This window comes from Myotis daubentonii, chromosome 9, assembly GCF_963259705.1.
Source record: "Myotis daubentonii chromosome 9, mMyoDau2.1, whole genome shotgun sequence".
Lineage (NCBI taxonomy): Eukaryota > Metazoa > Chordata > Mammalia > Chiroptera > Vespertilionidae > Myotis > Myotis daubentonii.
In genome coordinates this window covers 28,081,035-28,093,903 of record NC_081848.1, presented here as the reverse complement: position 1 = coordinate 28,093,903, position 12,869 = coordinate 28,081,035, and the positions used below count along the sequence as shown (strand labels likewise).

At 42.1% G+C, this 12,869-nt stretch overlaps 1 pseudogene; it reads left to right on the top strand.

Annotated features, from left to right (window-relative positions):
- Positions 1 to 9,777: 9,777 nt before the first annotated feature.
- Positions 9,778 to 10,785, top strand: LOC132241752 (patr class I histocompatibility antigen, A-2 alpha chain-like; annotated as a pseudogene).
- Positions 10,786 to 12,869: the final 2,084 nt, after the last annotated feature.

Genomic DNA, 12,869 nt, shown 5'->3' with positions numbered 1-12,869 from the left:
ATTATGAAGTGGCCTTCCTTATCTCTTGTTATGGCCTTCACTTTGAGGTCTATTTTGTCCGATATAAGTATTGCTACCCCAGCTTTCTTTTCCTTTCCATTTGCCTGAAAGATATTTTTCCATCCTTTCACTTTCAGTCTGTGTGAGTCCCTTCTAATGAGGTGGGTTTCTTGTAGACAGCAGATGTATGGGTCATGTTTTTTTATCCATTCAGCCACTCGATGTCTTTTGGTTGGAGCATTTAGTCCATTTACGTTTAAAGTTATTATTGAAAGGTACTTGTTTGTAGCCATTTCTTTTTTTGTGTGTGTGTAGCTGTTTTCTTTCTGAGCTTTTTATTTCTTCTTTTTATACCAGTCCCTTTAGCATTCCTTGCATTGCTGGTTTGGCGGTGATAAACTCCCTTAGCCTTTTTTTGTCTGTGAAGCTTCTTATTTCCCCTTCAAGTTTGAATGATAGCCTTGCTGGATAGAGTATTCTTGGATTCAGTCCTTTGCTTTGCATCACTTTGTAAATTTCTGTCCATTCTTTTCTGGCCTGGTGTGTTTCTGTTGAGAAGTCATTTGACAATCTAATGGGAGATCCCTTGTATGTAACTTTCCGTCTCTCTCTTGCAGCCTGTAAGATTCTCTCTTTGTCCTGAACATTTGCCATGGTAATTATGATGTGTCTTGGTGTGGGTCTTTTTGGGTTCACCTTGTATGGGACTCTCTGGGCTTGTGTGACTTTTTTCTTCCCCACCTCAGGGAAGTTTTCTGATATTATTTCTTCGAATAGGTTTTCTAATCCTTGTTCCTCTTTCTGTTGTTCTGGCACCCCTATTATTTGTATGTTGTTTTGTTTCATGTTGTCCCAAAGCTCCCTTAGGCTCTCCTCCTGTCTTTTAATTTTTCTCTCCAATTGCAGTACAGTTTGGGTGTGTTTTGCTTCCTTGTCTTCTAATTCACTAATTCGGTCCTCCGCTTCTCCTAGTCTACTGTTGATACTTTCAATGGTGTTTTTTATTGCAGCTACATCACTCTTCATTTCTTCTTGGGTCTTACTTAAGTTGTTGATTTTTTCATCTGTTTCTTCTAGCTTCTTGCATATGTTATTGATTTTGTCCTCCGTCCAGTTTATGAACTCTAGGACCCTTATTCTGAATTCTTTTTCAGTCATGTTGCATGCCTCTGTATCACTTAGCTGCTTTTCTGGCGAGTCCTCTTTTTCTTTCCTTTGGGGGTTTCTTTGTCTACCCATGTTTGATCTCACTGACATATCTAGACGTTGAGTCGTTCAGTGGCTGCTCCCTTGGTGGCAGTGACTCCTTGGGCTGTGGTTGCTCTTTGGGCGGTTGCGGTAGCAGCTGCTTCTCAGTTGGCAGCAGCTCTTCTGGTGGGTGCTGTTCACAGCTGTGGTAGCTCTTCTGGCTGGTAGGGGGAAGTTTCACGTACAGCTGCTGTTCCTCAGACAGAGGGTGTGGTGCTCAGGAGGCTGCTGTTGTTTGGATCTGCTGCGTTGATTTAAAGGCACAAAATACAACACAACAAGGCACCATGTACCAGGCACCACTCTGTGTTGTTGCTGGGATTAACAATATATTTTTAAAATATAATTTTTCACACTGAATGAAATGTCATTATTTTAAATCTTAGAGTCTAGATGCCATGTTCCTCAGATGCTAAGGTTTTAAATAAATAAGCAGCAAACTCCCCAAATCCCAGAGTCTGTTCTGAATACAGCTAAGGTTGCTAGAGAAATGCGTGAAGCGACTATTATCGAACACATAAATATTAACCACCACAACAAAATAACATCTCACCTATGTCACACAGCACCAACTATTCGAACTAGAACTCTGTAGCAACTACAATTATAAAAATATCTCCCAGCTTGCCAATTCATTCAGAAACTACATACAAGATTCAGCAGTTTCTTTCACAAAACAAATGGGATATTTTCATTGACAGTTCATTAAAAAATCTTAGTATGATAGATGTGAATGAAAAAACAATTTTATTCAATCAGGTCCAATGTAATTGATCAACCACATGCTCCAAAATGTTCTTTATCACTACTAGTAAACCTTGTTTTATCATCTCACTAAAGAAAACTATTTTCTGTGAATGTATTTCTTTGAGAGCTGAATATGAAAATACACAAAACCCCATAAATGCCTCAATAAACTGAAAATTTGACCAAATAAAATAAAAAAAAATAATCACCAAAACAAAAGGTAAAGATTTAAATATTTTAGACTCCACTTTAAATGAAAATAGTCTTGTCCTAACCAGTTTGGCTCAGTGGATTGGAGGTTCTCAACCTGTGGGTCGTGGCCATCAGAAAACAAATATAGCATATCAGATATTTACATTATGATTCATAACAGTAGCAAAATTACAGTTATGAAGTAGCAACGAAAATAATTTTATGGTTGGGGGGCACCACAACATGAGGAACTGTATTAAAGGGTCACGGCATTAGGAATGTTGAGAACCACTGGTATAGCATCAGCCTGTGGACTGAAGGGTCCCAGGCTGGATTCCTGACAAGGGCACATGCCCCAGTTGCGGGCTCAATCCCCAGTAGGGGATGTGCAGGAGGCAGCCAATCAATGATTCTTTCTCATCATTGATGTTTTTATTTCTCTCTCCCCCTTCCTTCATCTCTGAAATCAATAAAGAACTATATTTTAAATGTAAATAGTCTTGCTTTAATCTCTTTTGAACATTTTTTTGCCAATCCTTAATTCTTTTTTTAAAACATAATTCTTTATTGTTGAAAATATTACATATGTCCCCTTTTGTCCCCCATTAACCCCCTCCAGCCCGCCCCCTGCCACAGGCCATTACCACCCCATACATGCATGGCCTCATCTGTGTCCATGGGCCATGCATATATGCATACAAGGTCCTGGTTGATTACTCCCACCCGCCCTCCCCCTCCTTCCCTCTGAGATTCCACACACTGTTCCATGCTTTCATGTCTCTGGATCCACTCCATTCATCAGTTTATTTTGTTACTTAGATTCCACGTATGAGTGAGATCCTGTCATACTTGTCTTTCTCTGACTGACCTATTTCACTTCACATGATACTCTCCAGGTCCCTCCATGCTGTCCCAAAGGGTAAGAGATTCATCTTTTTTTACTGCTGCATAACATTCCATGGTATAAATTTAAATATATATACAGTGGGGCCTTGACTTACGAGTTTAATTCGTTCCGTGACGGAGCTCATAACTCAAATTACTCGTTATGTCAAATCAAAAAGTGAACGAGTGAGACACGTGATGCTGGGCTGATGTTGTGGCGTTCACTGTGACGTTCCCTGTTCCAACTAGCGGTGGGGTATCTGAAGCTGGCTCATAACCCAAATTTTAGCTCGCAACTCAAAGCAAAAAATCGGCCGAGAGACGGCTCTTATCTCAAAAAACTCATTAGTCGAAACACTCATAAGTCAAGGCCCCACTGTGTGTGTGTGTGTATATATATATATAAGCCTAACCAATGGACACAGACAAGAGGGGGGTGAGGGCATGAGTGGCGGGAAAGGGGGGTAATATGGAGATAAGGACACAGATGTAATCAATAAAAATTAATCAATAAAAATTTTAAAAAAGGATGGAGGAATAAAAAGGCAATTGTCCAATAATATGGAATCTCAATTTTACATGAACATTTTCCAAGATCCAAAAATATGCTTTCCCTGTGGACTCAACCTCAAAATGAAGCAGCATGGACTGCAGGTCTGGCTCTATGTGTTTCATCAAAAATTGAATTCTCTCAGCACCATCCCTATACAATCTGTCAACATCCTCCAAAACCATTTATGTCCAAAACGGGTCTACTCCTTCAGTTTCCCATAAGATAAAAAGATTTTTTTTCATCATAAAAATCTTCCTTTAACAGCCTTGGCCAAGTAGCTTAGATGGTTAGAGCATCATCCTGATATGACCAAGGTTTCAGGTTCAATCTCTGGTCAGGGCACATACAAGAGGCAACCTATGAATGCATCAACAAGTGGAACAACAAATCTCTCTCTCTCTCTCTCTCTCTCTCTCTCCCTCTGTTTCTCTAAATATCAACAAACAACAATTTAAAAACATTTGCTTTAAAACTTTCAACATGACAACATCGCAAAACTAGCTGAAGATATAGGTGCATACGTATATGTGTGTATATGTATATGTGTGTGTATATATATATATATTTTTAATGAAATAAATACATATATTCAATTTTAATTTAGGAGAAATGGAAACTCCATCTATCACAACTTCTAAGGTAAAAGTGAAAAATGTTCCCACAATTAAAAACTAAATGCTTTAAACTTTTAACAGAGAAATTTCTCTCTTTCTATCAATTTCACATTTAACAAGAAAAAGAAGGAATGGAATAATACATAGCCTACCTGCCACTAATCTGAAAGTGCTTTCTTACTTGGAGCCATCCTCAAAGGGAATAGGCCGATAGCAATAACATTTTAATCCAATTAGGCATATCCTAATCCAATCCCATGGCTCCTCACTGTAATTCAAAATAGGATTAAACTTAAAATTAAAAGCTACAAAAGATGAGGATCCAGAGATATTTCCAGTCAGGAAAGAGAAAGATGAGAAACTCCAGCTAGATAATTTCACTTAATCATTTATTCAAATAAATATGAAATATGGCTCAGTGGTTGAGCATTGATCTATGAATCAGGAGGTCACAGTTTGATTCCTGGTCAGGGTACATGACCAGATTGCGGGTTTGATCCCCCATGTGGGGCATACCGGAGCAGCCAATCAATGATTCTCTCTCATCATTGGTGTTTCTATCGCTTTCTTCCTCTCCTTTCCTCTCTGAAATAAATAAAAATATATTTTTAAAAAATATGAATTGAGTGATTAGAATGCTTAAGTACTGAGATAGCTTCAAGAGAGAATTTTAAGAAATCAAGACTTAGGCTGTTTTGAAAAAATGATCATTTCCATAGGGAAGATAAGACAGGTACAGAAATAGCACTAATTCATAAGTTGGATTTGAATACTGACTCCAATATTTACTAAGTGGTGACATTTGTTCCTCCTTATCCACGGGGGTTCTAAGACCTCCCCAGTGAATGCCCAAAATCATGAATAGGTAAACTTTGTATTTTTCTAGACATATCTATAATAAAGTTTATTTAAAAATTAGAGGCCCGGTGCACGACATTTGTACACTCAGGGAGGAGGAGGACGGGAAGGGGTCCTCTCAGCCTGGCCTGCACCCTTTAGCATTCGGGGAAGCCCTCAGGAGATGTCCAACTGGCTTAACACCACTGCACTCGCCAGCCATCAGCCAGCTTGTGGGAGTGCACTGACCACCAGGGGGTATCTCCTGCATTGAGCATCTGCCCCCTGGTGGTCAGTGCATGTCATAGCGACCAGTTATTCTGCTGTCCTCTTGATTTGCATATTACCTTTGTATTATATATTTATAAATTAGGCACAGGAAGAGATTAACAGTAATAGCTAACAATAAATAATGATAACTATTTTAATTACTTGCAGAAATGTCTCAGATATTTCACCCTTTTTAAAAAAATATTTTTTAATTGATTTCAGGGAGCAAGGGAGAGGAAGAGACAGAAACATCCATGATCAGAGAGAATCATTGATCAGCTGCCTCCTGCATGCCCCCTACTGAAGATCGAGCCCACAACATGGGCATCTGCCCTTGACCAGAATCGAACCTGGGGCTGTTCAGTCCATAGGCTGATGCTCTATGCACTGAGCCAAATCAGCTAGAGCTCAAATATTTCACTCTTAAGAAAAATGCTGGCTTGCACTGGCTTGTTTGGCTCAGTAAACAGAGCACTGGCCTGCGGACTGAAGGGTCCCATGTTCGATTCCGGTCAAGGACACATGCCCAGGTTGTGGACTCAATCCCCAGTGTGGGGTGTGCAAGAGGCAGCCAATCCATGATTCTCTCTTATCATTGATGTTTCTATCTCTCTCTCTCCCTCACCCTTCCTCTCTGAAATTAATTTTAAAAAATTAAAAATTAAAAAAAAGAAAAATGCTGGCTTTGGGGCTAAAATAGCTAACTATATAAATAGAGAAAATGTTTTCATGTTAAGAAACTATCCATTGGTTCCTATGTGGGGATGTGTTTAAAACAAGACAGTTGAATATTGTCAAATGCCTATCAGCACCTGAAAATGGCCATATAACTTTCTCCTTGGATCTACTAATAGGATAAGTTATGTTACTGATTTCCTTATTTTAAAGCATCATTGCCTTCCTAGGATAAGCCCCTTTAGTCATTATATTATTCTTTTAATGTAGTTAGATTGTATTAGCTAATTATTCATAATTTTACTAATTTTTATCATGCAATTCCTCAATTTTTTTCTATCAATATTGTGTTTACTTTAAAACTTTGAATTTTTTTTCCTATGCCAAATAGATTTGGAAATGTTTCCTCTTCAAAGGTTTCCCACATTTCCTTGTGAAATCATCTAGTACTGGTGGTTTTGGAAAAGGCAGATCTTTTGATGTCTTTTGATATTTCTTACATAGAAGTTTTTGTTTGTTTGTTTGTTTTATTTTTTTATTTTTATTTTTATTTTTTACAAAGAGGAAGGGAGAGGGATAGAGAGTTAGAAACATCGATCAGCTGCCTCCTGCACACCCCTTATTGGGGATGTGCCCGCAACCAAGGTACATGTCCTTGACCAGAATCCAATCTGGGACCCTTCAGTCCGCAGGCCGACGCTCTATCCATTGAACCAAACTGGTTAGGGCAGAAGATTTTTAACTTCTGAAATCAGGTTTAGTTCATTTTTTCTAGAAAAGTATCTATATTATTTGAGCTTTTTGTTGATTTTCCACTTATATTATTTTATAATTTATCTAACTCAGTAATTTCTGCATGTTTTTATTAATTTCTTCCTGCTACTTTAGGTAACTTTGTTTTTTCCTGATTTTATGAGACAGAAGCTTAATCCAGTTAATTTCATTGATAAGACTGAAAATTTTCCTCAATCCTATTTTAACTGATCACATCTATTGTTATGTGTATTTCATTCGTTTTGAAATCTAAAAGCATTTCCATAATGCTTATTAGGTTTTAGACATCCATTTTATCGCTTTACAAACATTAGCTCATAGAACTGTCATACTAATCATATGAGGTTGATGCGATTACTATACCCATTTTACAGTTGAGGAAACTGAGTCACCTAGAATTTAAGTGATTTGCTAAGGTCACACAAACTGGTATAAGTTAAACTGGAATTCAAAACCAGGTGGTATGGCTCCAGAGTTCATAGAGTTAACAAATATTCTGGTTCCCTGTTTCCTGCAACCTACATCTGTTCCTGAAGCCTACAAGTCAGTCCATTGAAAATGTTTAACTTTCCAAAAACAAAGACTCCCGTAGTTCAGATTTTTAACAATAATGTCTACTTTTATTGCATGGAAATTAAGAAGCCTGATTTTTTTCTCTGCTTTGGAATTTATGAATGTTTTCTCTTCAGCCATATACTAGTTATACTATTAATTTTGTGATTGATCAGATCATTGGCACATTACAAAAGGGAGCATTCTATTACCAGGTACATAAATTCTACCTGATTGTTCTTGTGGTTTAAGCTTTCTGTATCCTTAAGCTTGTCTATTTTATATGTTGTTTTTTGTCTTGCACAACACAAAGTAAAAGAGGCCTCCGAACATCCAGTTCCGATGTGTGGCCAAGGTTTGTCCTCACATCAACACCAAGAATGCTCAGGGCACCAGCAGGTTGTCCCACAGTTCAGCTCAGTTCTGATGCTACATTCCTGGAGAAGCATCAGATCTCACATCTGCAGGGCTCAGTCCTACAAAACTGCCCTTGCCCCCACCCGGCTACGGCCTTCAGATGCCAGTCACAAGCCCAGGAACTTCTGACCCATTGGCTATAAATCAGGGGTTCCTGGCCACCTGCTTGGGTTTTATTAATTTGTTAGAACACCTCACAGAATTCAGAGAACATTTCACTTACCATGTTACCGGTTTATTATAAAAAGTGATTGTGAGGGTCGCCAAAGGGGGAATGCAAGAAGCCAAAAGGGGTATAGAATTATGAATTTATGAGGTCATCTGGAAAACCAGATAGGCTGAGCCCCAAATTGGGGCCCACACCCAGGGACAGGGAGTCAGAGGTTTTAAAGGACTCTAGGGGGGCTTTTTCTGGGTGGAGCATTCCCTGGGTGGGTCCTGAGGGAGAGATAATGGTCTTAGCAAGTGGAACGTGGTCTAAGCAAAAGGCAAAATGGTTTGTGAAGTGGGCTAAAGGTCAGGTCCCCGGGAGGGGGTGTTGATTTCCACATTGGATCAGACCTAACAGTTACAGCTCAGGAACAGCCAGATGGAAAGGTGCACAGAGCAAGGCTTGGGCCAGGTGAGAAGCATCCATGCACTCTCTAGAAACACCACACACACTCCCAACAGCTCCATTTCTTCACCAATCAGAAAGCTCCCCAAATGCTGTCCTTTTTGGGTTTTAGGGAGGTTTGGTTCCATAGTCATGAATAATTAAGTCACTGGCCAGTGGAATTGATTGGCTCTCCAGCCCCTCTTTCCTCCCAGGAGATGGGGCTGGGGTATGGGTTGGGGCTTCCAACCCTCTCATCACAAGGTTGGTTTCTGGGTGACTACTTCCCATCTTTTGGTTGCCAAGGGGCATTCTGAAAGTCACCTCATTAATATAACAAAAATGACCTGTGTAGCTCTCAGCTCTTAGGCATTCCCAAGGGTTTTAGGAGCTCTGTGCCAGAAATAGGGATGAAGACCCAATATACAATCTATACCTATTATAAATCATAATATCACATAAACATATCCTATTTTTAATCTGTTTCTTTTAACCTGTTTTATTTTCTGAAATCTATCCTTATCAAAGTTGCATGGGTATACAATGACGGCCATATTTTCATGGTGATACTTGCCTTTGGGCCTCAATTCTAATTTGTGTGATTTTAGCCCCATAACTCCTGCTTTCTGTTTGTATTTGCACCACAGAGTTTTGCTTGTCCTTTTACTGGTAACTTTTCTGAATCACTTTGTTTGAGATTGTTAAAAGATAAACTCAGGTCATTTTAAAATTCCATGGATTCAGATCAGGCAGCATACAGGGTAGCAGCTGGGAAGGAGCTCAGAGGAGCTGGGCAAAAAGCAAGGCCTTTCCAGGCAGAAAGGAGCAGAAGCAGGAAGTCACAGAGGCAACACCTGGGTGGGTTATTGCAAGGTTACCTTCCCTTAGGGGACAGTGGTTCTCAACCTTCTGGTCCTTTAAATACAGCTCCGCATGTTGTGACCCAACCATAAAATTACTTTCGCTGCTACTTCAGATTTGTAATGTTGCTACTCTTATGAATCGTAATGTAAATATCTGATATGCAGGATGGTCTTGGGCGACCCCTGTGAAAGGGTCGTTTGACCGCCAAAGGGGTCGCGACCCACAGGTTGAGAACCGCTGCCTTAGGGGCCGGAGGGGCCCGTCAGGCAGATTATCTAACTGAGGCTCATCAGGCGAGTCCTGATTCACTGGCTTGGCTTCCATTTCTGGGAAACTGAATCTAAGTTAAGTCTTGGTTTGGTGAGGTGATGCGTAGCGTGAGCGACTCCTATATGGCCCTATTTTCTTGTTTTTAACAGCTATGTGTCTTTTATATCACTCTGAATTTTGAGAAAGCATTGTAAGGATTTTACCTTTCTTTATTCTGCAAATACACAAGGGGAATAACAACTTTAATCAAACATAAGTAAGAGATTGTCCCCCCAACGCCGAGGATGCGGGTCATGAAGTCCCCCACCCCACTCCTGCTGCACTCGGGGGCGCTGGTCCTGACCCCCAGCTGGGCCGGCCCCACTCCCTGGGGTATTTCTACACCGTCGTGTCCGGGCCCGGCCTCGGGGTGCCCAGGTACCTCGCCTTCAGCTTCATGGACACACGCAAAGCATGCGGTTCGAGTCCGATGATGGAGCCGTGGGCCCTGGATGCCGCTGCCGTGCGTGGAGCAGGAGGACCCGCAATTCTGGGACAGAACCAGGGAAGTTCAAGGGATCCGCACAGAGTTAGCGAGTGAGCCTGGACATCCCGCAACCAGAGCGAGGACGGGTCTCACAACTTCCAGGTCATGTATGGCTGCGACGTGGGACCGACAGACGCCTCCAACGCGGTACGGACAATCCGGACAATCCGCCTACGATGGCGCCGGCTGCAGCGCCCTGAACGAGGACCTGACCTCCCGGACCGCGGCCCACATGGCAGCTCACATCACCTGTGACGCTGAGCATCCCAAGAGCTACCTGAAGGGCTCCCGCATGGAGTGGCTCCGCGTTTTCCTGGAGAAAGGGAAGGAGACCCTGCAGCGCGCAGACCCTCCAAAGGCACACGGGACCCGCAGCCCCATCTCTGACCTTGAGGTCACCCCGAGGTGCTGGGAGCTGGGCTTCTACCCTGCGGACATCGCCCTGACCTGGCAGCGTGACCGAAAGGACCAGACCCAGGACATGGAGCTGGTGGAGACCAGGCCTGCAGGGGACGGGACCTTCCAGAAGTGGGCAGCCCGGCCTTGGGGGTGCCCCCTGTTGCGGAGCAGAGATACACGTGCCATGTGCAGCACGAGGGGCTGCCTGAGCCTCTGACCCTGAGAGGGGAGCCGCCTTCTCAGACCTTCTCATCATCATGGGCATCGCTTGGGGCCTGGAGCTGGGATGTGGGGGAGGAGATGCTCAGGTGGGAAAAGAGGAAGCTATGCTCAGGCTGCCAGCAGTGACGGTTCCCAGGGCTGTTAAAGAGGTCCCCGGGTCCATTAAAGTCAGGGCACATTCCCAGTGGGATCAGGTAGCCAATCTATGGTTCTCTCTCTAATATTTCTCTCTGTCCTTCTCTCTTTCTCTCTCTCTAAAATCAATAAAAACATAGTTTTATTTATTTATTGTTTTAATATGTTTTTATTGATTCAGAGAGGAAGGGAGAGGAAAAGAGAGATTGAAACATCAATAAGAGAGAATCATTGACCGGCTGCCTCCTGCATGCCCCTTCCTGGGGATCAAGCCCTGAACGCTGGCATGTGCCCTGACTGGGGATCAAAACACCACTTGCAAGTTGTGGACAAAAGGAGCCACATGCTAACCTGACAAGCTCAGGAGAGGCCTGTGTGGCTGGCAGTCTTGCAAACTCAGAGACCTAAAATAACCACAAAAGAAGGTCTGAAAATTAAATATTTAACTACAAACAGGTTATAATGGGTAGTCATGTCCTAAGCCGATATTTTCCCTGACAAAGATCAACTTTGGTCCTTACTGAGCCCATTCACCTTTTGGCCTCTAAGATAACATATCTGTGAGATGTCTGGGTAACTTGTAACTTTCTTTTTACCCCCGGACCCCGCAGGGCACAACAAATGGCACCAGGACATTCCCTCATTGTCACTGTTATCAAGTTAATTGTCAACTGTTAATTATGTTAAGCTATCCTGTACCCATCTGTGTAAGAGAGCACATGTCCATCATTTCACTTTTTATCCTATCCCAGAGGTTTCCCCGCTTTGCTTAATCCCACCTCCTTAATCTATCACCAATGAATTTCATGTAACCCACCTACATCCCTTTCCTTTGATTGCAATGTATAAATACAGATGTAACCCTCCATTCTCCAGAACATTATCTCAATTCATTGAGGTTCTGCTTCCCAGCATATTTCGACAGTTTGTCTCAAATAAACTCACAAAAATATTTTACAGGTTTCAATGTGTTTTTATTTTTACATTAACAAAGTTCATGGGTAGTTGCTCAAACACTGAACTGTGAGGGTGGGGCAAAAAAGCATATTTTTTAATAAAAATTATGAACATCCCTAAGGCAGAACTGGCTGACAGACTCATTGGGTAACGGTCTAGTTTCAGGTATGACCAGAGGCCTGAGCAGTGGCCTGGGAGTAGGTGAGTCAGAGCTGCAGAGAGAGAAAGCTCCTGGGCTCAGATGTAGCTGTAGCATGTTCAGTGATTCAGAGGCTCAGATATGGCTCAGCTAGGTCCTCAGAATCACCTGATGTTGGCCCCAAATAATTGTGGAGGCTAGAGGCTGATAAAAAAATTTCACTTCCACAGCTGAAAGTCTTTTTTGTAAGGTTTTATTAACCAAAATGCTCACCAAAAACAAGACCCATCTTGAGGCATGGAGTCTAAACCTCCAGCAGCACGGTAGAAAAGACAACATGCCCGTTGTCCCAGAGTATTGCAAGCTTTTTATACATCAAATGGTGGGAGGGTTGACCACGGGGAGGGAAGAAAAAGAATTAACCTAAAATAATTTACATGACCTATAGGCAAAAGGGTGAGAGAAGGAGGAGGCCAGCTCTGGGATAGGAGCAGAATTTGAATGAAGAAAGGCGTGCTCCTGGAGACTGGCTGTGGGCAGTGGTCCAGAAAGCCCACGTGAAAATAAGAGGAGGCTCCTGGAATTAGATGTGTCTATCTCTTATCCCTATCCCGTTCTCTCTGTATAAAATCAATACCAACATATTATATAAAAAATTACAAATATCCCCAAGGCAGTACTGGCTGACAGACTCATTGGGTAAAGTTCTAGTTCCAGCCTGAGCAGAGGCCTGAGGTGTGTCAGAGCTGCCGAGTAAGAGAAGCTTCTGGGCTCAGTTGTGGCTGCAGCACGTCCAGTGGGAACCAGGGTCCCGTGGGAACCAGGGTCTTAGGAATCTGCAGAACGAGTCATCTGGAAACTAATACACACTTCCAAAGACAGCCACAGGAATGTGAGCTCTCCTTTGGTAGTTGGCTCCAAGCCATCATTAAGAGACTAACAGTTCTATCAATCTATCTATCTATCTATCTATCTATCTATCTATCTATCTATCATGT